At 41.1% G+C, this 25,217-nt stretch overlaps 1 protein-coding gene across 1 annotated transcript in view; it reads right to left on the reverse strand.

Annotated features, from left to right (window-relative positions):
• LOC128734783 (frizzled-2) overlaps positions 1–24,884 on the reverse strand; it is a 79,383-nt gene extending 54,499 nt beyond the window's left edge. The window contains exons 1-2 of the mRNA XM_053829127.1: positions 23,825–24,884; positions 12,901–12,995 (exon numbers count right to left, since the gene is read on the reverse strand). The gene's annotated coding sequence lies outside the window, so the exon portion shown is untranslated. The remainder of the gene's footprint in view (positions 1–12,900; positions 12,996–23,824) is intronic.
• Positions 24,885–25,217: the final 333 nt, after the last annotated feature.

The following is a 25,217-nucleotide window of genomic DNA, read 5'->3' on the forward strand; positions in this document are numbered from 1 at the left end:
TTATGGTAATTTTTTTAGGCGAAAAAACAAAATATAATTGAAAAAGGCAGAAAATTTATGATGAGATATGACCAATTCCATAGCATAAAACAAGAAACAAAAATATGAATAAAATTTGAATTTGAGGCACTTTTACAATAAATTTACCATAATGGGTTAATGTGAATGGACGCAACCGAATTATCTGTCTAGGCGATGTTTATATTTCCCCCGTTTTCTCTACTTCGCCAAAGTGCGTCGAGCGACATATAGATTCTGCATTCACTATATCCGAAAAACTATAGGACCATTAGACTTTCACCTACTGTTCGGTGATTACAACTAACCCGGCCTTCGTTGGAAATGCCTAGCTTCTGGAAAAGTTCGAATCGATCAGACTAACTCAGTATTCACTGCTACAAACAGTGCGCTTGTGGATGGCATGGCATTACTCGATACGCAGCAGATAAATCCATTCACGAATAACTGTGACCGGGCCTTGGACTTGGTGTTTACTAATGTCAATGCAGTCAATCAATTTAACCACCTGAAGCCATTATGAAAGTTGATCCGTTACATCTTTCAATAGTTGTCACTCTTTGCTGTCCATCTCTCATTCGATACGAAGAGGTACTTGACAAACGAGAGTTTGATTTCTATTGCACCGATTTTTCTGGCCTGAACGAAGCTTTGCATTCAACGGATTGGTCGTTCCTGGATGGGGTTGAAGTGAATATGGTTGTATCCCTTTTTAACCAACTGCTCTTATCATTCTTTCGCGACTTCGTCCCTCGACCCAGGCCTAAGCGGAAACCACCCTGGTCAAATTCGTGGCTTCGTCGTTTAAAACGTAAGAGATCTGCAGCGCTGAAGAAGTACTCCCGTTTACGGAACGCGATCACCAAACAAGAATTTGTTAGAGCCAGTCGTCGATACAGAACCCATAACCGCCATCTTTACTCGAGATATGCTTTGCAAAAGCAGCAACATCTTAAACTAAATCCCAAACGTTTTTGGTGATTGGTTAACGAGAAGCGCAAGGAAACTGAACTTCCTGCCCTAATGTCACTAGGTGATCTATCTGCCAGCACTACTGAAGACATCTGTAATCTTTTTGCTCAGAAATTCTCTAGTGTATTCGCCAGTAGCAGTGCTTCAGCCCTTGACGTCCAAAAAGCTCTGAAGTTCGTTCCTGCAAACGTGTGCGATATGAACATAACTAGTTTCACGCAAAATGAAGTTGAAGCTGCCTTGAAGCAGTTGAAATCATCGGTGTCTCCCGGGCCGGATGGAATACCGTCGATTATACTGAAAAATGATGCATCTACTCTTTCGAAATCTCTACAGTTTATTATTAACCAATCGCTTCTTCAGCCAACCATTAACCAACTTTTCCAGTATGCTGGAAAAAATCCTATATCTTTCCTGTGTTCAAAAAGGGAAACAAAAACGATATTGCCAATTACCGCGGAATTACGTCGCTTTGCGCTGGCTCGAAATTATTTGAGTTCCTTATTGGTGGCTCGTTGCACAGAAGTTTTGCACAATACATCTCAACTGATCAGCATGGTTTTTTTCTGGTCGCTCGATCAGCACAAATCTGGTGGAGTTCTGCTCATTTTGTCTACAACATATGGAAGGTGGAGCACAAGTCGACACGGTGTACACTGACATCAAAGCTGCGTTCGATCGAGTTGACCACACCATACTACTTGCTAAAATAAAGCATCTCGGTGCCTCTGCTGCTTTTGTCTGGTGGTTGAAATCTTTTCTTGAAAACCGCTGTCTTTCTGTAAAAACTGGGGAGCACTGAGTCTTGTGGCTTCCGGAGTACCTCAGGTGTGCCTCAGGGCAGCAACGTCGGATACTTGCTATTTTCGCTGTATTACAACGATGTCTGCATGATACTGCCTCCAGAATGCAGAATCGTGTATGCTGATGACCTCAAAATCTACCTTGCAGTTCGCTCAGTCGCTGATTGATTCGAATTACAAAAGCTAATCGATTTGTTTTATAGTTGGTGTGTATGCAACCGGCTCAGTATCAGTGTCTCCAAGTGCTCTGTGATCAGTTACAGTTGAAAGAAGGCTCCAATCCAATACAGTTATTCCATAAACGGCCAGAATATTGAACGCGTAACAGTCGTCAAGGATCTTGGTGTTCTGTTGGATACCGAGCTTACATTTCAGGACCACTATAGTAGCATTATTTCCGAAGCAAACAAGAACCTGGGGTTCATAATGAAGATTGCAAAAAAGTTTCGTGATCCATACTGCCTGAGAGCCTTGTATTACGGACTTGTACACTCATCATTGGAGACGGCAGCTGTTGTTTGGGGCCTTTACACCGGCCTTTGGACGGCACGGATCGAATATGTACAAAAAGGTTTATCAGATACGCGCTTCAGGATCTGCCCGGGACGGATCCAGTCGAACTTCCTTCATACGAACACAGGTGTAAGCTGCTGGACATGGACACATTGGAAAAGAGAAGGGATGATATGCGTGCTGTATTTGTTGGAAAAATATTATGTGGAAGAATTGATGCCCCTTGGATTCTGGCAAGGGTCAACATGAACGCGCCCTCGAGAGTTCTTCGCTCTACTGCCCAAGTAACAATTTGGGTTTTATTACACTCTTATGATGGCATTTAAGACCAAAATTGGTCATGAAAACCGCCATAAGAGTAAAATAAAACTCTCATTGTTGCTTGGGTGGCTTCCTCAGAATTCCATTTCATCGGACATTATATGGTCAAAATGAACCTGTTACCGCTATGTGTGCAGTTTTTAACTCTGTGTTCCACTTGTTTAATTTTAATATTAGCAGTGAAACGTTCAAGTGTCGTTTACGTAATCGTAATCGTTCATTTTAATTTGTTAGTTAGCAGTTTTTTTTATTTCATAAATAAATAAATAAGTTTCAATGTTCACAATAAAAACTGCTGTATATGCATTGTTTCTACTGCAAAATTTATTGTAAATACAGAGGGAGAAGTTGGACGTCCAAATGAGGAAAATATATAAAAGTTAACGTGGATGTATGCATGGATATTTGAATGTTCCGTTATAACCCAGGAACACATAAACCGTTTTCCAGCAAACTTGGCATACGTTTTCTTATGCAAGAGAGGATGGTCACAGATGACTCGCAAAGTTCCTTCCAGTCTGGGGCCGTCAATAAAGAAGTCCAAATAAGTAAAAGAAGCTGCGTTTCTTATACAGTTAGGTCAATAACACATGAGCAAGTGGCTGACAGTTAAGAGACGAGTAGGGTCTGGAGAGATCAAAATTAGGATAATAAACTTTGTTATTCTTTCTTTATACGACTTTCCGGAGTAAGATCGGACCCTAAGCAAATATTTATTTAAAAACTATATCTGTTGGTTTTAGTTGGTAGATTAGTTTAAACAGAAGTTGGAGGATTTGCACGAACCGCAGCAGTAGGTACCGCACAAGCAATTGGCATGAGGCGGAATTATCTATGACAATGTGAATTCGATCTAGCTTCAAGCAGTTAATTTTCTTCGAATTTTTATTCCGCGAAAAATACATTCCGTGAACGGTAGAAATATGGCCAACAACGTTTGAAAAATAATCGTAGGTCGACGGCTTAGTTAGTCAACGGAAACGAACCAAGAAACCAGCAAACGGAACAGCAGATTTAATTAAATCGAATTAATAATCTCCAACAAAAGAAACGTTAACCTAATTAAATTCAAAAGACCAACCTAAAGACCCCATCCGCACACGTCCCGCCCCGTTGCAGCAGCAGTCCCGCTGGAATCATCTCATTAGCTGAACAAGATCGCCTATCAATGAGCGCTTCCACCTTCGCTGGAGAGGAAAAAAGTTACACACCAAACTGCCCAGGCCCACCACCACGGTCCCACCGTCCACCAACAGCGTCACCAACACCTCCGGTCAGCCGGCCGGAAGAGCAGTCAGAGCGAAGGGAAGAGAAAAAAAGGCTCAAACGGCTTGACTGCGTCTCGTTGCCTCTGGCGTAAACGACCACAGCATCATCTTGTTATCGCCGCGCTGCTACTCCGCTGCTGCTGCCGTTGCCCGGTATGGTTCACTTTCCACAGAATTTAAGCCTGCCTTCCTGGCTGCCTGCCCTCGGTGAGAACCACTGCTCCAAGATCGTCGGGTGCTGATATCATAAATTTCCCTCCAATTCTTCATTCTTTTGTTTGTTTTTCTTCCCCAAGCCCCGCACTTTTGCACTTTTCCCGTCACCACGGGTGCCACGGGTTCGCGATTTCGTAAGCACATCTGCCGGTCTCTTCTTGCTCTCTTCGTTTTCGCCGTGGAAGGAAGCGCTGAAGCAAGATGATTCGCAATTTTATGTTGCCCTCGCCGGCAGGCATCCGCAACGAGTCTCGGCCAGCTCCGTCATGATGCACTATGGGCTTGACTGCCGTTTTTGTCTTTTTCGAGCAATCTCAAATGTCAGTCACACGAAGAAGTTTAACTTTCATGAGAAGCAATTCACTAAGAGAATGCTTTGTTGATAATTGAAATAATGACAACGTTGTGTGTTGCTATCCTTGAGAACGACAATCCCACTGTGTACTTGAACAGATCGAAACTCATTTACTAAGAATAAGATGAACTAAGCGACGAAAGATAGCCTTGCCCACTCACGCGCGTTCCTCTGTCGAAGGATCCGTACTTCAACTCCATTCCAGCTTGCCTTATGGATGGAGCATCCAATCGAAATCTGTCTGTTCCATTCCTATGTCGAAAGATTTTTCGAAGAAAATTAATTAATTTCCAAAGCCACTCACGAACTTGACTCGAGTCCTTGATCAATCTACGGTCGTGTTCCCGGGAACCCTGCAAACGTTGTTAATTAACAACTCTAAATTTTCGCCACCGGTGCAAAACTAAAAAAACGTGCCTGGCGTGTCTCCTGCTTTGCCTTCTATTGGGCGAGCCAAAAATCAATATTTAAACAAACAAAGTGATAACTCAGCGCACAGCAGCTCGACAAATAATTACACTTTGCTCCCAAATAATTGCCCAAATGATTGGTTTCCCGTCTGGCCGTCATCGTGTGTTTGTGTGTGGGTCTTCACGCTAGCTAACGAAGCCGAAAACTACCATCCTGCTCTTCACGCAGCACAACAACATGCCCTCGGGTTCGATGCCAGTGCCAAACTGGAATCAGGTTTGACGAACCCCCTCTAGGGTCGAAACGGTTGGGAGCTAATCACACACGCTTCGAAGAAAAACAAAAGAACATAGTAAACCCCCCTAACCCCTCGCAAACCTCCTGGTCCGCGAAACGACCCAAACTAGCGATCGAAAATTGATTCCCCCGAAACAAACGTACGAACAGGCACGCATCGGAGATAGCAATCCGAACAACACTGCCGCAGTTAGGAGGTAATTTGACTAAATATGCAAATTAGCCTTCCCAAAACCTCGCCTGCAGTTAGCGTGTGTAGGTACAGCACAGACCAGCCTGAGCCAGGCTCAGCTGAGCTCAGACGGACGAAACGGGCGAAGTGGGCTTGGCGCTTGTGCCGGGTTGGGTTGGTTTGCAGGAAGCCGAAAAATAGTTTTTTTTTGGCGAAATACAAACTTTGCAGCCAATTTCCCCGCAATTCACCCGCGAATAACTGCGCTGCGCGCGGAAAATAATTTGCTAAAGTGACCAATTGGCAGCGGAGCGTTGGCCCCCGCCACCATTGGCCGATGGTATTTGTCTTTTTGTGTTTTATTTACAGTCGCGGGGTAAATTGATTCAATGACTTCGATTCGCGTGCACGAAAACTAGCGAACGGAAGCGGGCGGGCGGGTCCCGGCCGGCGAATAAATGTGGGCCTTCGAGCCGAGAATTGGAACTGAAATTTGAACTATTTCGACTGGGAGTTCCGGTATGATTGTGATTGTTGTCGACATTAAATGTTTTACTTTTTCTTAAATGGTGTAATTGTGCTGCAAACGTTTCTTTGATGAATGTCTCTTTTAAATTATAGCCTCTATTTTGATTTTAATATTTGCAGTTTGCTGTTATCAAAGAGCGCAAGAAGAGCAAATTTTACGGACGGATTTAGGCAGAACCCAAAATTCTCCTTCTGAGACACTGTAAGCAAGCTGGGAGTGTCATCTATTGTCGAGTTATAAGAACGTAGTGACTGCAATATGCGACGATAAACAAAACAAGACGATCAGAACACGATCTCGCGTGCTGTACACGACGACGTTGACGAAGTTCGGTTACGTGGTGACGGATGATCAAAACCTATGTCAAAACGAACAGAAAGCTGTTTGTTTCTGGGTAGGTGTTTGACAGGGCAACTGAAATGGGCAAAGATGTCATATATTTTCAAGCATATGAAACCATCGAAGTTCGCTAAGAAATATCTGGTTCAGCAGGCTATCCGAACCTCTAGCTTGAAAAGTAATATTTTCATTGCAACCATTGGGTTAAGTTTACAACAAAGTATCTGGAAATACATCTGCTGTGTTTCCTGACGCAACACGATTACTCCGTGCTGCTCCTTGATGGATTAGCATATTTGCATACAACATAAGAACCTGCGGTCTGCCAGGTTTCCTAATAATCGTTCTGAAGTGCCGCATGGTAGTAATGTGGGGCCACTGCTATCCTGTATCTATATGATGGAAGCCTTTTTTCGCTGGTCATTTGAAGAGACTTACCGCCCAGGTAGCTTCGAGGTACGATGCTGGTCTATGAGAAGTCCATCGATAAAGATTTCACAATGAGGTTTATAACCCAAAACTCTACTTTTTTGACGTAGCACTACGTCTTTCTGGGGTAGCTGGTATAATGGGTCATTCCAAAAAATCTATTTCAAAATGTGGTCAGGATTTTAACGCTAATAACGGCTTCTTGATCGAATTTCAATATTTTTGTAACAATCGATCGGAATATCGCCGACACGACGCAAATGAAGAAAAATGTGGTTTCTTGAAGTTGCACCATCGGATAATTGAAAATAACTAAGGATTGTCAAACTGGAAGCCCTTGCTTCGTCATTGGTTCGGAGAGATGTCATCAAAATTTTAATGCGTTTCTAGAAAAAAGTGATAAAATCTCCACGTCCCAACGGATCGATTATTTACGACGAATAAACCTAGACTAATTTGATATCTCTACTTGGGAAGTATGCCAGAAAAAGTGACAAAACCCTCCCGTTCCAACAGGTCAAAAAATTTAAATATTACGATTATTCCTAGGCCAATTTGATATATGTGGTGGGGAATTGCGCTACAGTGTAATGGAATATATTGTGTTGTGGCAATGCTGTACTACTGATAAAACGGGATCGTATTCGTGAAATGTATTCAATGTGGGAGAAGGGTTGGTAATAAAAACAATTCTTGATTTCTGTAAGCTCACAGTAGTTTTGTTCATGATTTTGTTAAATTGTTTCGATATGCACATTTTCGTAGGAGCAACTAGGGTAGATGATCCATTAGTTGCGCCACTAAGCACAATATACCTTCATTTTGCTTGTTTATTGAGGTATATGCTTCAATTAATGCTTGTGGGATATAAATTTATCAAATACAAGGTATTTGTCACAAGGCAAGACAATTGCTTTCGTTGTACGAGAAGCTTTATAAAGAAAAAATGAATTTTCCGATTGAATTATATTGTACCAACAGTTGCGCTAATGTTTCCTTAATTAAGTTTGATGTTCCTTTAATTGTGTTATTCCATATACATTGCTAGGTTGCTAAGTGAAAAAACATCGTAGCAAAACTATAGATGAGCGCCTATAGTTGTGCGCTCCAACTGCGCGTTAGATTTTGGAAAATTGGCATTTTAGCAAATAATGCGTTAATTTTAAATGGTGTAGTCTAACTACCAATACTTCTAAAAGCCTGTTTTATATAATGAATGTAATTGTTTTATCTAAAATGCTACGGTGACGAAAATATGCATTAATAATGAATAGTAGCGCAACTATTGGTACTACCACAACTACTGGATCAACTACCCTATGATGTTTTCTTGTGGCTTGGTTTAAATATCTTTATGCACAAAAGCGCGCGATTTATATCTACAAATCCAATGCATACTATGATCTTTTCGACTAACGATTCGAAAAACATTTACTGAAGGCTGTGTTCTGATGCTACTGAACAGCGAGCTTGGAATACGTGAATACCCAGTGATTCTTTCCTCCTCCGTTGGGCTTACGATAAAACGTATATTATAAACGTCGTCAGCCTAGAACCTCTATTGAGAAGAAAATTAATAGCTAGTGGTACTTAATCGTGAAAAAGTTTTTCTTTCATTTAGCTCCGCTTTCAGTATAAAGCTATGAACTAGGAAGAAGCACTCAACATAGCTCTAGCCCGACCAAGCCCATCTATAGCGCTTACACGTGGCCATACTTGGAAATACTTCAATTTGTATAATTTAGTGCAGGGTCCTGCGGTTTTCAGTTTCTGTTCTTACAACTGTAGTTTTAGGCAACGATTGAGCCACACGACTATATTTTCGAGTGTTATATTAAGGTGAAATTAGTCGTCATCGATCTGCCAATTTCAAAAGCAGTTTTTTTTTTGTTTAAAACAAAAATTCTGTTCATGAAAGTATATTCGCTGTGTTCAGATTGGTAAGAAGAATGCAGTATTTACATTCCTTTTGGGCTTTTGGGCCCAAAAACTGCTTTCGAAATTGGGCTCTTCGACGAAAAGTTAATGACTGCTAGTTTCCCGTTAAAGCAAAGCAAAGCCTAGGTGCTACATTTCGTTATCGACACTTGGCCTTCTGTTTTTATACGACTTCGCAGCCAGCTGTTAGAGTACAGGACTATTGGAGGGCCAGTTGCTACGATCCTATTGACTCTAACAGCCGAGTGTCATATTATTTAAGCTAGTATTTTTGGTATTCTAATCTATTTGCAGAGAGCGAAATAAGGCGCTTCATCCTTAGCCAATTGCAGCATGGCCTGTGGTCAAAATTCCATTGGTTAGTAAGGTCCCATTAGGCCCGGAGTATCACTTAACCTTTATTAGCAAAGATAGTCCCAACAGGTGGAAAGAGCACTTTGAAGAGCTTCTAAATGGTACAGGTAATGGAGAAAGCGTCAGACACAGAATACGAATTAAGGAAGATGGTCAAGCTGTGGATCCACCCACACTAGTTGAAGTTAAAAAGGTAATAAAAGAACCTACGGAAAGGCTGCTGGGAAGGACGGAATTCCGGCCGTAGTTCTGAAAGTGGAGAATGAGCAGCTGGACAAAGCAATCCATGCCACGAACAAAAAAAACTGGATGAAAGAAGAAATGACTTCAGTCTTGCTTGATGGTCTCATTTCCCTGATATACATGAAGGGACACCGACTCAATTGTAGTAACTATCGGGGCATAACACTTCTAAATTCCGCCTATAAGATACTCTCCCGTATTCTATTGAACAGATTGAGACCGCTGTCAGAATGCTTTATCAGCGATTACCAGTGTGGTTCGCGAGAATGAAGATCAACTACGGATCAAATGTTCACCTTGCATCAAATCCTTGACAAATTTCGGGAATACAACTTGCGGACTCACCATCTGTTTGTTGATTTTCAGGCAGCATATGATTCAGTGAAAAGAAATGAATTCTGACAGATAATGCTCAAACACGTCTTTAAGACTAAGCTAATAAAACTGTGTCCTACAGTGCTAGACAAATCAAAATCAAGCGTCGGAATAACTGGTGAAATATCAGATGCATTCGTGACGTTAGACGGATTAAAACCAGACATGTGAAAGCACGCGCCGCTCCGCACGCCGTGCTAAAACATTCTCCTTCGTTCATACATCACACGCACCCGGTTTCAGTGCACTTCGCCGACTCTCGTACGAACAAATATGACTCCGCACATCGGTGCCGATTTTTTTGTTAGGTTCGGTTTTATATGTGTTGAGTGGGCACCGAGCGGCACCGGGCGAAAAACCGACAGCCGAGCACCCCACTCATATTCTGCTTTTTTTCTTTCGTGCTGCGCTGCGCACTTATCTACCTATCCGAAAAAAACATTCTGTACATTTCGTTTAGCGAATAATATGGACATGAAAGTTAAAACGATTAAAGATTAAATTAACGAGTTTTTAAACCATACTTTATTTGAATATTATATTCACATCTCTCAATTGAAACCCCGTTTTCGATTGAAATGCGTAATTTAACCAAATCAAGATTTATAAAAGAAAGTAGGATAGCTTTTAACCCGCATGGGATATGCAGGTTCGCACATTAAATATTCCGGAACAAAACACAATCTGATGTTTTGTATAAACGAATTAACAATTAGTTAGAAAAACTGTCCTTGAATCGAAAAATTAACTTGTTTCTAAATGTTTTCCTATAGGTATCATAATAAGCGTTACATCGTTACGTTACGTTCATAAGTTTTTACCGTATCGCTCCAAGCAGTTATATAGGTTATTTAGTTCGCGAGCGAAACGGCGTGCCAGTACACCAGCCGGCACTTGCTAGAGCACCGCAAAAACACGGCAAAAGCACGACAAGAGAACGGTGCCCGAACCGAAGGCAAGGCACTTCGATCGGGTTTTCGCGTTGTCGGCGAGCGTGCCAGTATGTAGCAACGCCAGTGCGTTCTATTATCGAAAGCACCCATTGCCGTGCGTATGTGGACGGGTGGCAACCGTGTCGCACCGGGCGGTGTTTATAACAAGTCTGATTAAAACAAGGCGATGCACTATTTAACCTACTGTTTAATTTAGCACTTGAAGGGGCAATACGAAGAGCAGGCATGCAAACGAATGAAACCATCATCACTAAATCGTACATTCTCCTGGGATTTGCGGATAACATCGACATTGTTGGTGTTGATCGTTGAACTAATAGTAGAGGCATTTTTGCCTTTCAAAAGAGAATCTGCGAGAATCGGACTGATCGTTTGCGAAGTACATGGTTGCTGGCACTGACCATGGAAGTCTGAATGATGATGGATCTGAGGTGGAAATAGATGGGCAACGGTCTGAGGTTGTCGACGAATTCACATATTTGGGAACTGTGGTAACATCCCAAGTAACAATTTGGGTTTTATTACACTCTTATGATGGCATTTAAGACCAAAATTAGTCTTGAAGACCACAATAAGACTACAACAAAACTCACATTGTTGCTTGGGATGCGACAATGACGTCACTTGAGATGTGAACAGACGTATGCTGAAAATAGGGCTTACTGCGCACTCCTTAGCCAACTAAAATCACGAAGTTGGCGGACGCGTATAAAATTAGCTATGTACAAAACATTAATATTGCCGGTCGCCCTTTACGGTCATGAGTCATGGACGTTGAGAGAAGCAGATTGGCGTATATTTGGTGTATTTGAATGAAAAACAATGTGGTCAATACTTGCCGGCAAGATGGAAAACGATGAATGGCGTAGACGCATGAACCACGAGTTTCACGAGGTGTATAAATATAATGACATTGTGGTCATCATGTTACAGATCTTGATGATCATATTACATTGGGCTGGACATGTAGTCCGAATGCCAGAAGAAAGGTCAGCGAAAATAGTGTTCAGCAGAGAACCCGGGCGAGGTTGTCGGCTTCGAGGTAGACCACGCACTCGTTGGGTGTGCGCGATCGAGGAAGATGCACGCGCAGCAGAAGCGCAGGGAGACTGCGGAGACTGGCAGTCCAAAACCGAGAATACTGGAAATTACCAATACATTCGGCTAGTATCCGCTAATATGGATTGTCAGCCATTTAAGTAAAGTAAAGTAAGTAAGTCCCAACGACTGTAAATAAATCATTATCTATATTGGAAGCGTTTGGTACTAGAGGTCCACGCTTTCTGCCTTTTCTTTGATTTCAAGGAGTTGAATGGAATTAGGTATTATTTTTTGTTCCTCTTGATTCCTTGGAATACACTCTGCGGTACATGCTTTGCCAGGCCGTTGACAAGAAAAATGATTGATTTAAGTAATCGTCATTTTCCAGGATGCTCTCAATTGGATGCGTTAGTGTGAGATTAGATTTAGATTAGTTTTAACTTCGCTTTCAGTTTAGCGTAGCCTCTGCCGTCGCAAAGCTTCTGTCATCTGCGAAGCTTAGAATTTGGTTACCTTTGCTAAAAATCGTTTCGTTTGCCTCTCGTTTCGACGCGCGCTCGTCGGATTACCCTCTCAAGAGCGATGTTAAAAAGCGCGCAGGATAAAGCATCACCTTGTCTCAAGCCTTTCAGCGTCTCTAAAGGACTCGAAAGCGGCCTCAAGATGCGCAAGAAGCATATTCCTCGACCCAAAGCTCTGATCAATAATCAGTTCATCCTGAAAATCGAGTTCCCGTCTTATTTGCCAGAACTGTTCTCGATCAACTGTATCGTACGCTGCTTTGAAATCAAGAAAAATGTTGTGTGGGTACGTTGGGGGTACGGTACGGGTATGGTTCGTACCAATTACTGCATAGAACATGTTTTGATGGATCATTTGTTGAGTTATGTTACGAAATTAGTTTCAGATAGAAACTGTTGCTTTCAACGTGATTCTGCTGCTTCCCATCAGTCACAAGAATGGTGTCGTGAGAATTTACACCAATTTACACTTTGGAATCAATCAGGCAACTTTTGACATGCCAGTTAATTCAACGTAGAGCAAAGAATTTTTAGCAGGGACAGTTGTTTTATGGTAAAATTGGGGTTACTTTCGACCATAAAATTGGCACATTTTTTTCCATAATAAAAACTATTGAATAATTAAATTAAGTTGAACAGATAATACATGAATTGAATTGAATTTTTTCTAATATTAAAAGACATTATTATGAAGTTCATGCCAGTTGATAATTTACTAACTGCAAGCACTATAATTCTGTAACTCAAACGGTCGCATGCGAAGCAGCCGTTAACGAGGTTTGCTTTTTAACATAAACTTTGTTGCATTGGAAAAGTTGTATAATTATCTCACCTTTGATAATGGATCCTGAAGTAGGGTGAGATGGTAAGTGGAGAATAGTTGCGCGGAAAGTGATGAAGTTCAACTCATTGTTCCCTATTTAGTGTCTGTGAAAAAAAAACGAGAAGAAAAACTATGTTAATCAATTGTGTCTACTGGAATTCAGCACGCGATACCGTGATGCTCTGAAGTGTTACAACACATGTCGGGGAATGGGGAAAGTTACGATTGGTGGGAGCTTCGTCGTGCAAACAAATCGATTCCCTAGAATCAATTAGAGCGAACTTGACCCAACTCGGGCGTGCTGGACTTCCGGCCGCGCCGGACAAGGGCACAAGCATTCTTATGGTTTTAATCATGTTTGCGCCCCGTTGTTTGCCAATTTTTCAATGAACGCTAACGCTGTTTATTTTTATAAACATATCCCGAAAGGTAAATTATGAAAAAATACTTCGCATTCTCGGTCACCGAATTCACCCGCAGTTTCCCGCGCAATCATGACGACCGCCATGGGAAGAGAAAAGAAAATTTTCTTTCGTCCAAGGCGCAAGATTTACGAGCTGCGCTCGAAAGAAGAGCGTTGCGCGTCTATTTATACACTCTTGATTCACGTCGTATTTTTCCGTAGCAGCTTGCTGGCTGGTTCGAATTAAATAGCATCAATGGTGGCCAATCAGACAGTCAGAGGTAGCAGCGGGGGAGGCGCCCGTGTGCGAAAAAAAACTAAATACTAAAACAATGTGTGATTTTTCAGTTTGCAGCGGCTCTGCCGTGCAGCCTGCCAGTTTTCCTCCCAGGCAATTTAAGCGGACCGCGAGCGGACCGGATCGCTTTCTCGCACGAATTAAGATGCAATTTGGCTTGACAAGCGGCAGTCTCGGCGGAAATTCCACTGCCGATTCTGGTCGCTGCGCTGGTGACAGTAGGTCAACGGGGCCGGCTGACGGGACCGCGGCAGTTCGAAGATAAGCCGTGCTAGCCAGCGGGATTATCTTAGGCTAATCCGTTCGCAGCAACGGAGATGGCTGCGGAAATTGTGTGAACCTCCGCAATCAATTCCGTTCCGTTGCCTTCCACAACGATAGGAGCAGCCCCCGGCGCGGGTGAAGAAACCGAGTAAAACATGTGTTTGAAAGTCGTTTTTTCTCTTCTGCTTTCTGCGAAATGAATCTGATTTGTATAATTAATTATGCATAACGACGAGAACAGCTCCGCTCAGTCTTCGCTGGGCTTATAGATTTTTTTAACGGTTTGTTGTGTTTCACTGACCGTGCTCCTAATCAAGGTTATCGGACTCGTTTCGTTTGGATTTTGTTTGATATGGTTAAATGGGCATCGATAAAATATGGCTGGTGACATTAGGAAACATTAGCGAATGTTTATAATTAGGAGTATAACATTCATAACGGTTATTTTTGTTTATTTTGATGAAAACATCGTCAAATTGCCATAATTTTTTTTTGTGTGAAAGCCATCTGGAAATATTCAACTGCAGCAGACATGTTAGCTGTTCCAGAGTTAACAGCAAAAAAAAAACTTCATTTTTTAAATGGTTCCATTTGCGAGAAGCTGTCGCTGCTAGCTGAGCTAGAAGCCACTCGACCCCAATCGATCCTCTACGAAACACAATGAGCTCCACATTATTTGTACAAAAACACTGCCAACCACCTCTCATTTCCCAGTGTGGGCGCTTATGTGTGTTCAGCTGTGTATGCATAATAGCTTGTCCCTGTCCCATCTCCTCTCGGTTGTTGGTGGAGCGTGCAGTAAAGGGAGGTAAATTACCACCCATCAGCCGATAGGCAAATGTGGATCGGGGTCCTCGAAACAAACAAACGAAAAAAAAGAATCGAGTGGGGCCCTACTTCATGCCAATGTTTTCTTCGTTATTGAACTCAACTAGCTCGGCTGATGGTGGAGTTGTTTTTTTTCTGTGTTTGTTTCTCGCGTTTCTGCCAGCACTGGACTGGCAGCACTCAGAGCCGCCGCCGCCGCCGCCCGGGGTCGTACGTCGTTGTGTCTGTGTCTATCGCATCAAAATTTTCTGTTAATTTCATTTTGCTCCACCACTCGCTCGTATGCCATCTGAAACGCTTATGCCTAGCCGAAGGCTGACAGCAGTCAGTCGGTTTGGTTGGGTGCTGTGGGGTTAGGACACTGTACACTCCACTTTCCGATTCTGCGCGAACCCGCCGCCGTCGTCGTCGTCTGCACTGCATAGCATTCGCGCGCGGCAAGCAAAGCTGGGTGTTTCCATAAACACGGATCGAGACACCATTTGTAATCAAAACAGAAAACAAGCGCATGATTGAAATTAAATTAAAATATCATGAATTCAAAATTTAAAACGGATTTTCTTGTTCGTCGGACGTACTGGAGAAATGTTCCTCCCAGATTTACCCTCGCGTTTTGTATTATAGATTAAATCATGCAAATCGAACAGTTATGGTAGACAGGCGAAACGCGTATTTAGTAGAAACGGTGAAAAGAATATCATACCAAGGTATGGCAATTGAAAATAATAATAAAAAAAAAACTACACATAGAAAAACTCGCGTCAAAATCATTTCCAAAGAGTTAGCCTTCAAAGTGATGGTTATTTTTTTTCTCCTCCTGGTGGTGGATGACACCCGTAGTCTCGCCGGCAGACAGCAGCGCCCGGAAAGCAGTCATTGACTTCCGAAGCTCTGGCTCTGGCCAGTGCAGTGGGAAGAAATTCGAGCAATATAGAGAGGAAAATTTATAAACTATGTGCGGTTTGATCTATTTTCCGCTTTCCTTCAAAGGTATACGATTTTATGCTCTCGTTCGTTGTGTCGTACCTACAGTGGCTTGTTGCCGCATGCCGCGGTATGTCTGGGCGGTTAGCCTGCCTGGTCGGCATGCAAAAACCCGGAGTCCGAAGCAGACAGACAAGTCTTCATGTAGCTTCAGCCTGAATTTAGGCACTGGCATCCCCCATCCCCGTCACGGTCCTCGCTGCTACGGATCCCCGGGAGCGGTTGCAAATGTCTGCAAGACTTTGTATCGTCCGTGAGGACGGAGCGGGTTGGCTGGCAATGTCCGTGCGTTTGTTCCTTATGCTGTTGCTGTTGAATATTCATGTTGTTCTGATTCCACATCGCTTTGCTGTTTCTGCACGCCATTGATGAGTCTATATATCTGTACACCTCGTGATGATAATGTGTAACAAGAAAGGAGAAAAAAACACGATGATCATGGTGATGATGTTATGACGTGCTAGTTGTAGGTGGCTTCCTGCACCAGGATTCCACGGCATATCACGTTCGTTTGTTTGTACACGAGTACCGGAATCCGGCGGATATTACTTCAGGGCTGTTTACTATCATGGCAGCAGAGAAAGAAGAAGAAAAAGAAAAAAAAAGAATCTCGCATGTGAACGACCGGGTGGATTGGTGGCGTTATAGAGCAATTTTGCTGTTTATGAATCAGCCTGTCGTGTATAGCTCGAAGAGGATGGCAGAATTGCGTGTTCAACACGCTCTTTCCGACGATCCACTAGTTGTTTCATGTGCATATGTTAGACATTCAGTAGTGATACTTTGTTGCCGAGTAGAATGCGAAATGAATTATACCGAAATTTAAATCGTGCATTGGTAACTTTTTTTTGCTCCTGCGGAGCTTCATTTACCGTATTGTTAGTGTTGGGTTTATTCAATTGTACTTCAACAAAGTATTAAATAGTATGGTTCAAGCTGGTGAAGCTTTGATGTGGTATGGAACGTACCTATAAAAGTTTTTATGGAACTGTTATGCTACGAGTTTTTTTTTAGCAATCACGAGTTTTTACATCCATTATACCGTAAATTTGGAAACGGAGCACATTCATCACTCTAAACCAAATTAAGAATCATATGTTCGAAGTGGAATTCGAAATGTACATTAGAAATCATACTGAAATGGGCCTCGGAGCTATAATACTCATAATAGTTTATGAAAAATAGTGAAACTTTGAGTAATGCTTTGAAAACATAAAAGTTACATTCGATCAGACAAAAGTAATATAGAAATATTTTTCTAAGATTTTAAATCAAAATTGACAAATTAAATCATAAACGTTTCTGCTGTCTGCTAGCTTATGTTGAGTAAGATGTAAAGCAAACCAAAAGACTATTGAAATCCTTGGATGCAAAGATGTAGGACTCTAAAACCATAAAATCTGGGTAATCGTTGCGATATTAGCCGACTGATCTCATTTGTATACATGCCCTCAACCGTTTCAGAAGATTTCAACAAAATGTAAAAGTGAAAAATTGTGCCTGAGACGCGACCGTGTGATTGGTGTAGTATTATGCAAAATTACCCAGGTAACAATAAGCATTGCCATTTAAATGCAAGCTAATAAGTACTCAAGTCACCCCAAATGCTAGTTAAAATCCACTTTAGCGAAATATATAGCTTTTTTTTACTGCTAACCCTATTACAGTGCTGCTTATTTGCAACTGATTACTGACAAGAAGAATTTGAATAGACCTTTGGATTTCAATTTACAACTGGTATGCAGTGAAAAGGCTAATTTACGGTTGATTTACTGCTTATGCTACGTTACCTCTCACCTGGGTAGTATCTCAGTATCTGTTTGACGGATTTGAGTCTTTGATTACTTTTTAAAGATTTTATTCATGAATGCTATTTTGTTATTGAAGAATGGTGTTGTATAAAGGTATAGAGCTTTAAGTTGGTAACACATTTTTATATGCACGTCATTTTGACAGATTTCACTTTTTTTTGACCAACATGACCTCGTGATTTTAGTCATGACCTTGAAATGCGGCCAGGCATATATTAATATTTTTTGAAACGATGGTTCTACCATTGATCAAGGGACGGTAAGGGACAGTAATAAAGAAGGATTTTTTTGGGAATGGATGGGAAAGAGTGGAAAGGAAAGTTTTGTGTTTCATCATGAATAGACTAACGTTTTACAATTTTTTTCGAAGAAAATCGTGGTTCAATTCGACAACCTCATCGCGCTCTTCATCCATTTTACGGTCCACACAATCGTCCATCACATGACATTACGAAAAAGCAGGTGCTACTGTAGAACGAAGAGTCAAGAAAGATCCAAATGAGTCCATTCGGCATTGTGCACAACAATTGGAGCTGCGTTCGTCTACTTTATGAAAGATTCGGAGAACTAATTTGCGTCTGCGGGCCTACAAAATTCAACTCGTGTAAGAATTGATGCGGTAAAACTACTCGGCTCACAAAGTAATTTTGTTAGACGATCAAACTTACTTTTGTTTATAATTTCCAAAATATCTATATGATAAGCTATATCGTATCAATAAGAAAGACTGCAATTGGAGTGAAGGAAACCCTCGCGCCATTGTCGTAACATCGTTTTGTTTTGAAACAATAACAATTTGATGTATTTTACAGGCCATCGGAATTATTGGATTGGTTTCCTTCAGTAATGATACCAGGTTAAATGTAACAGTTAATGGTGAACGCTATAGGGCAGTGGTGGCCACGGTATAAGTATAATGCGGGCTAAATCAGATCTCCTCAATAGATCCGCGGCCCGAAATGACTTCTGACAGTAATAAATTCAACCTATAGTTCCCGTCCACCATCCATCAAACCAGTTTGTGGGCCGCAAGGACCGTATTCAAGAGCCTCAGTTCAAGAGCCTCATCACTGCTATAGGGCCATGATCACAGACTTTTTTGTACAGCAATTGAGTGCCACTAACGTAGAGAGGCTGTGGTTTCAACATGACGGTACAACATGCCACCCTCACATTCTAATATGACGCATTGGTAGATAACATTCCCTCCGTTATTACTGGCATAAATATAGGAGAAAGTCGTCCACAGTTAAATTTTTTTTCCTAAAAGGTTTCATATTTTTAGAATGATGTCTATACTGTCGTTGACTACTTTCCTCTACTGCATAAAGAAATCGAAACGTAAATTTCCCGATTAAACCATCGTAAGTAGTAAACTTTCTGGAAAATAACTTTATAAAAAAAAGTTCTTTTATAAAGTTACTTTCCAGAAAGATCTTCATAGTTTAGAAAAACACGATGTGTATTTTTTTGCATTACGAAAACTTGAAAATTTTTGCCAAAAATTTGCAACCCAAAAACGCGGATATGAAATGGGGAAGGCAACTAGGAAAAAGCGCCGAACATAGCTCTAGCCATCCCAAGCCCCTACCTAGCGCCTCCACGTGGCCATACCTGGAAATACTTCAATTTGTATAATTGAGTAGCCAAGCTAGGAGGTGCGGGGTCGTGCGGTTTTCAGTTCCTAACCTTACAAATGTAGTTTTAGGCAACCATTAAACCACACGACTTTATTTTCAAGTATTATATGATTTTAACTAATATTTTTGGCAAATTCGACGTTATATCCTTGGCCAATTGCAGCCTGGCTTCTGGTCTAAATGCTATTAGTTAATCCCTGAGGGTCCGGAGTATCACTTAACCTTTATTAGCAAAGATACTCCTAACGACTGTAAAAAAATCATTATCTATGTATATGGGAAGCTGTTGGTATGGGAGGTCCACGCTTTCTTCCTTCCCCTTGATTTCAAAGAGTTTAAAGGAATTAGGTATTTTTCTGGTTCCACTTGATTCCTTTGAATTCTCTCTGCGGTATATGCTGCGCAGTTGGCCTGGCCGTTGACTAGAAAAATGATTGATTCAAGTAATCGTCATTTTCCAGGATGCCTTCAACAATTGGCTGCGTTAGTGTGAGATTAGATTAGATTAGATTAGAAAAATTTGCAACTCAAAAACGCGAAAATAACATCTGTTTGAATTTATGATAGTTTACGTTTCTTTTGTGTTTACACTATGAAAATAATTCAGCAGTTATAAAAACCTTAAGCTTCAGTCTAATATTTTTTCCCTAAATGCTCATTATAATGCCTTTCATTTCCTACCCAAGGTAACTTGACGTAAAAGAGGTTCAAAAGTTTTCTTAAAAGAATTCTTAGGAAACGTTCCAATGACAATAGGGTGATGTCCAAAGTACATAAATCACCTTAGTGCTAGATGTCTTTTTTTTTTCAAATGTAAAAAAGGCAAAATTCGTTGCAATAGGTAATTGTTCTCGAAATTTTCCTGAATTATTGTTTTTGAAAGATGTTAACTTCTGAATGTATGGTCAGAATGTTGTGATATTAATATCAAAACGTCAAGAAATTTGTTTTGAATCAAAATATTCCTGAATTATTGTTTTTGAAAGATGTTAACTTCTGAACGTATGGTCAGAATGTTGTGATATTAATATCAAAAAGTCAAGAAATTTGTTTTGAACATATTTTTGATGTTTTTAATTCAAAACATATTAAGAGGGTTAGTTAGAGTCTAAAATACATCTGGATCTCATACAATTTTATATTTTCCTGCATGCTGGTTTCCTAAAAATATGTCCGTTGAGTATGTTTGTATTTCACAATAGATCAACGGTATGAGATCACGTGATGAGTCCACACAGGAAAAAACTGTTTGTATTTTTCTGCTGAATTGAATAGAATTACATTTTTTACGTTCAGTTGGAGCTAACTTTTGTTATAGCCTGTATTGGTTACATTCCCATGCAGCAATTGAAGTTTTATTACGTTCTTCTAGTGGTTTTCATGATCAATTTCATAAAACTGCTAATAAAACAATGAGTTCTACCTGAACTTTCTGATGACCGCTATGAAACTACCTTCTGACCAAGTGGCCCACGCTCGAGTAGTCTTATCACGCCCCCCTGATTATGTTTTTCATTGCCTGATAGCCACCGCCATTTTTTATAAAGCGCATAGTTTGTTCGCGAAAGCTATAAAGCATTACGCTTGCTCTAGCATTGCAAAGCTAAATCAGTCAACTAGCTTTATATAACTTGAAAATATATATCCATGAGCACCAAAATTAAAGTTTTACTGTCAGATCATTTAGTTACAGCGATTTAGTTTACAGCAACCATAATCGAATATCCGACAGAATTATTAATAAAAATTCAGCAGTTTTCGTAGTTGTGCAGCATATGCGCAGGAAATTTTATCGTGCATATTGGTAAACTGGTGAAGTGGTGAATAAAACGCGCCATCAAAATTTTGCAATTTTTGAAATCGAGTCGTTTTAACCAAATAAATGTATTCAATTAGTCAATCTCAATTTCTGGTAAAATGAGAGATGGTTCAATCGCTTCAATTCAATTTTGATTCATTTAACTTGGTTGGGATTGATTTTATTGTGTAATATTTCGACGTCTTTCTCCTCAGTTAGTTCCGTAAACAGATTCATATCGTCTGCGAACATAAGAACAGCTATTGAGTAGAGAAGAAAGGAGATGTCATTTAGGTATAGTATTAAAAGGATTGCCTTCGAATGGCCGAATCACAAATGGCCGAAATTACAAATGGCATAATACATCTAATGGCCGAATCACGAAAGTCCGAATCACAAAAGGTCGAATCACAAAACCCAAGCAACAATGTGAGTTTTATTGTACTCTTATGCTGGTTTTCAAGACCAATTTTGGTCTTAAATGCCATTATAAAATTACAATGAAACCCAAATTGTTACTTGGGAAGGCCGAACGTCATATTTGGCCGAAAATATTCACGGCCTTCAACTTGCAAAAACGTGAGGTACTTTCTAAGTTCTAAGTTCGGACTGAACTAAGGGATAATCCCTACTGGTCAGTTAACCTAGGAAAATGCATGCACCTAAATAGAAGTGGTTGCTGCAGCGGGGGCTGCCCCTCCGCAGTGGCCGGCGCTTCCGACGGCGGGTCACCGGCGCTCACTCGCGGCCGTCTCTCTCTGAATGATCTAGGAAACATTTGCTACTAAGACGGCAAATAGGTCTCGCACCTCATAATGAACGAAGTTCATTTGCGCTTAGGGAAACAAAGAACTATCAATCATCTATACTCTATTGTAAATAGTTGTGTTGCTTATTTTGTTTTTTTGTTTGATTTAAGTTATTTGTTAACTACTTGCCAATTGATGTTTTTTTTATTGAATAGTTATTTGGGCATTCCGAGAAAATACGGCCTTGCGTGATTCGGCTTTTTGTGACTGCTGTTGAAATTTGGCTATTTGGACTTCGGTCATTCGTGATTCGACCATTTGTGTTTCTGTCATTCGGTACCAGCCCCATTAAAAGAAGACAACCCAGACGAGAACCTTAAGGAACTCTAGAGGTGACTTGTTTAGAGCACGCACTTTGTGAGATATTAAGAATATAATGAGAATAATAATAAGAAATGTTTTTCCTATTCCATATTTTTCAAATTTAAAGAGTAAAAAAGTACATCAATTTTGCCAAACACCTCACTGAAGTCAGCGCAAAGAGCTTCCACTTGGGTTTCAGTGAATGCAACGCATCACTCAAGAGCTTTTTTAAGGGGATTTGAGCTTAGTCTTCTAAAGGAATATTCTTTCGTTATCTTATGCATGGTTATGATGCGAAAAAAAGTAATAAATTGTTAATTAACTCATTATGCTCCGGCGTTTGGAATTTAATTTGCAATTTTAAAGTACACCGGGTCAAAAGGGGTTAAAAGTCTTCTGCTTCTGCTTTAGGTATAGTGTTTTACTAATTCTATCAGACTATTTTTGAATTTTGGGATAATTGAATGGGAATTGGGAATTGAATGGGAATTGATTGAATCGATTTTTTCATAAACCCTGTTGGTCTCAGTTCTGGTCTAATTAGTTGGTCTAATCGAATATCGAACAGTCCAACCTTATTTTTATGCACATCTACAGCTGGGTGTGAAGTCTGTCGAATAAAGTGCCTGTGCCTCTGAGGGCATGAATGCTTGACGTAGGACTACGAGTAGGTACGAATCATTCTCTTAATGCCGAAAACATTATTTTTATGGGTACCATACAGAAATACCCAGTTTAATCATATGTAGGATTAATTTTTTGTATCAGAAGTAAAATTGGGAAGGCAACTAGTAGCAGGCGCCCAATATAACTCTGCCCGTCCCCTAAGTTCCTACCTAGCAACTCCAGGCGGCCTTCCTGCAAATGCGTCAATTTATAATTGTATGGCCGAGCTAGGAAGTGCGGTTTCGTGTGGGTTTTTGGCTCCAAATCCTACAGCTGTAGTCTCAGGCAAACCTTCTCGTTTTGTTAACAGATGATACATAATCTGTTCACTTCTATTATAACAACGACAGTATCAGCATACTGATAAGAAATAAATTGAAAAAAACTAGGTAAATAAGTTTTCAATGCATAATGAGCAAGAAGTTTTGTAAAGTACTGATTTATGGAAAGTTACTGATGAATGCAAATCAGTTTTGATAAACTGACCAAGTTTTCTATTCTTTTCAAACTTTGGAACCAAACGCGGGAATTCCACAAAATATCGCATCACATTTACATTGTACATAGAAGAAGCATTCCATAGTCCGAATCGAATCCTATTGGCCATATCAGCCAGCATCGTATCAAAATTTTGTTTGGATATATTATTCGAAAAAACGAACGGTTCACCCAGCCCGATTCGCCGATATCGTATCATAATCTTATCGGCGACGAAACAAGCGTAAGCATGTAACGACAGCTCCGTGTTCCACCACCCCAAATTAGTTCATTGTTCAAAATCCAAAAATATCGTAACCGATGCTATCTCGCCACTGCCTGTGCCAGTAGCAGCAAGTTGTGCTTTGCGGAGAATCTCGAAGCATGTTTGTATACTCCAATAGATCATAAAAATGAAAGCCCATTTGAGCCGTTATCACATTGTTGTCCGGTGGAAATAAAATTCAGTAGCAGCCGTTTTCGTCACTGGGGCGCAGCTTAACGCAAACGAGTATTTTATGGCACCCGATTCGCGGTTCCCCGCGACAGCGGGTGGTGGTTCTACAGCCCGCCGCTGGTAGCCTTCCGAAACGGCTACCCATCAATAAATCGATTTAATCCAATTCGCCATAAACCTCAATCCAATGATTACCTTCAATAGAAACACACTCGCTGCCTTCGGCTGGTCGTCCTGCTTGCGCGTGCTGTGTCCTCTCCGCCTGCAGCTTGGTCCGCACCGGGTATCGCACAGAATGGCACCCGTTTTCCGCCACAGGTCCGTCGTCTGTAGTTGGCGACGACGCCGTTCTATGTATGTATGCACAGACGTTGTTGTTTTTTCGCCGTGTTCAAGAGGGGTTCGCGCTATCACGGCCGAAAGGCTGTCACTAGTTGTCGCTTGCTCTCGATATTGACGTAATGAAACTCACTGCAAGCACTTAGATTCTCAATTGCACTCAGCCCCTTCAACCGTCGTAATCCATCAGCAGGCATCACATGTGTTTGGCATATTAGTGAAACCACTGAGTGCAAACAAGCGTACACCGAGTTGATACTTGCACTGTCGCACACCAAACAACTGAACCCGAAAACAAGACGAATAACGACAAATAAAATCGAAATATTCGGGACAAGGTTGTAATCTTTTTCTCTTCTGACTTCTTCTTGTCTGTTCCCTCACTACGCGCCTTACAACCCACGAAATCGGCGAGGAGCTTGCGTACTTCGAATACAAAGCACACACAAAACACGCACTTTAACAACGCGGACACCGACTGACAGAGGCAAAGTTGTTTTCTTTAAATGCTATTGACGTTAGCGCAATTCTGAACCGGAGGTTTCCGTAGATCTTCGACAGGTTTATCGCCTCACACTTCTGTCTGGCTGTGAGTTTCTCACACTTTGGTAAGGTGGAATGTCACTTATTTCAACTCAAAATCACAAAACATTTCCACAAACTGGAGCACAATGCTTCTGCTGGTTTCTCGATTTCATTCATCGAATCGAAATGATACGCTCAACTGAATAGGAATTCACTTGCCAGCACTGGCGGGTTTCAAACTTCATTCGCATTCCGCACTTGTAAGATTTTTCCACAATTATAATAGTCACTATCAATTCTTAATCCGCCATATCAGAGAAACGCGCTTCATATATCACTGCTATTAAAACCGACGGTCACCATTTAGCAAACCGAAGCGAGAAATGCGTCCACCCTACTCAACGTTTAGAACTCAACTAATCTGTACGCTGCGGCAGTAAACATCGAATTGTTCGTCGCTGACAGACATCAGTAACGCAAAAGCCAGACGATGTTGGCCCTCTTTACGCTCTCGCTCTCTTTCAGCAGACGACTCTCTCTTCTATGCTACGCTCTTGCAGTTCCTGTTTAGCCAGTAGAAAATGTCATGCTGTGAGGGAGCATAAATTTATGTCTGCGAGGAAGATGTACTACGACGAGGAAAATGTTAGGGAAATAAAGCGCTGAACGAAGCAGAGATCTATAAATATGGCATCCGTGTTTCCCGAAATGTGTCTGTGTAGTT

Source organism: Sabethes cyaneus, chromosome 2 (genome assembly GCF_943734655.1).
Source record: "Sabethes cyaneus chromosome 2, idSabCyanKW18_F2, whole genome shotgun sequence".
In the NCBI taxonomy this organism is placed as follows: Eukaryota; Metazoa; Arthropoda; class Insecta; order Diptera; family Culicidae; genus Sabethes; species Sabethes cyaneus.